A 2,093-nucleotide genomic window follows, 5' to 3' on the forward strand; every position below is an offset into this window, starting at 1 on the left:
GGAGCTGCCTCCTGCCTTCTAAACCAAATCCTGAGGGGCTGCACGGATCTGTGCTCAAAGCAAAGTGGAAAATGAGAATGAAGGAAAGGCTGTCTCACCCCGACATGCCATATTTTCATCCTGGGCTTTACGTTTATTCTTTCTCATGAAGGCCAGCTGGACTTTGGCGTTTCTACTTCCATGATGTAAATGTATTTTCAAGGGTTGGTTACTTGGCACTTGAGTTCACTGGGTGGACCTCAGCACTCAAAAATCTATCCTGGGAGCTGTTAGCACTTTCTTACCCCTACCCCCTTAATAAACTAACTGAAAAAGAACAAGCAAAAAGATCAGTTTTGAGGTCCACAAATGTAAGCAACTTATTGTTGCATAAGAAAATCACTTCTTTCTTCTTGAAGTAAATCGTCATTGACCTATTATGGAATTTTCCAGAAATTCCTCAAATTTCTTAAATTTTGAGTCATGTGGTTCTGAAAAGAAAATATGTCATGCTGGTTTTAATTTCGAATGGCTTCCAGTTTGAAGTCCTGGCAAGTTTCTGTTCTGGATTGCACCCTAGACGGACTTTGAATTAATTCTAATAAATGATGGAGATGAATAGCTTGCTTGTTGCCAACTTCAGTGAAGTAAGTTAAAGCAAGTGAGTTAATATATTTTTCTTTCCTACCTTGGGTATCACGTGCCTAATACTTTTGTTACTGTAATTTCCAGTCTTCTGTGATCTCATTAGAGAAGGGTTTTAAAAAATACAATTGCATAAAAGATGTGCAGAACACTAATCATTAGTTTCTCAAGTAAATTTGTATTGTGGAGGAGAATTTTAAAAGAGGCATTGGTTAAAAACTGGAATCAGATACAGGCAAGAATGCAAAAGGTGTTCATATGCAGGGTGGCCGATTTTTGAAGGTGAAGGAATCACAGAATTTAGAGAAGGAAGTCAAATCGGAGCTCCTCCCACCCAACTACTTATAGAGTGCGAGGTCCTGTTGACAAGATCCAGGACTGCTTGAATAGCTCCAGAGAGAAGCAGGTGTCTGTATATCAGACTGTTGGTGCTCTACACATATTCCCTTGACATTCAGTCTCCACCCAGGGATTCCAGCAACTCTGTTCCTGAGAGCATTTTTTTTGTTGGAGCACATTCGACTCACATGCAGGGCAAGCCCAGAGTGGTGGAGAGTTTGTGTTTCTGGAAGCAGTTCTAAACCAATGGTGGTTGGGGAATTGGGGAATAAATCCCCTACCTTCCTGGTCCCTTGAGGGTAAACCTCTGAGGTGTGCTCTCCTGTCTCCCAGAGCTCCTGAGTGGGATTGACCTCCAGTCACCCACACTAGTAACTGGCTTGCTAACACACCCGTTATTGTCTTCATTTCTTTCCCTGTTTCCCCTCTCCCAACCCGTGTTTCCTGGGATCATCTCTCAAAGAAACTATCTGCACTCGAATCCTTGTCCCAGGGTCTGCTTCTGGAAGGATCCCAAACGAAGATAATTCCTAGTTCTGTAACTCGGGTAAGATTTTTCCCACTTCTCTCTTGGATGACTTTATACATTTGCCAACTGTTTCTGGCCTGCAATTTCTTTTCCTTCTGTTCTTACCCCACATTGCTCCCAGATCTTCCTTCCTCCTCAGGCACTGCTCAGACGTATTGTTCCCCTACCCCACATTCTAAGTAGGAACACAAGTCCATACCCCTTTCATAATCTGGCCCATACTCCTCCCTAGACTTTGACCCACAAACCCTTAAATGTGTAGGGTGCTACTGCTGACCTATCCTGCTCACAGTTGCTAAATATTTGTAGAATCAGAAAGCTTAAGAGAAGGTGAGAATAGTCAGCTGGGTATTACAGTTCTACCTTTATCCTACTTAAGAGAAGTTCAAAGTAGTTTTTTTGCACTTACACATTTCCTGTAAATAGATTAGAAACAGTTTTCCCTTCCCTCCCCCGTCCCCAGTTCTTTCATTCTAGGGCTCATATCCATTCAATAAGAACACAACTCCATGTAACTCCGCATGTGAATGTCCTACTGTAGTTTCTTCCTTTTTCTTTCTTTCTTTCTTTCTTTCTTTCTTTCTTTCTTTCTTTCTTTCTT

The sequence above is a fragment of the Herpailurus yagouaroundi genome, unplaced genomic scaffold (assembly GCF_014898765.1).
Source record: "Herpailurus yagouaroundi ecotype Mexico unplaced genomic scaffold, PumYag 67690, whole genome shotgun sequence".
Taxonomy (NCBI): domain Eukaryota; kingdom Metazoa; phylum Chordata; class Mammalia; order Carnivora; family Felidae; genus Herpailurus; species Herpailurus yagouaroundi.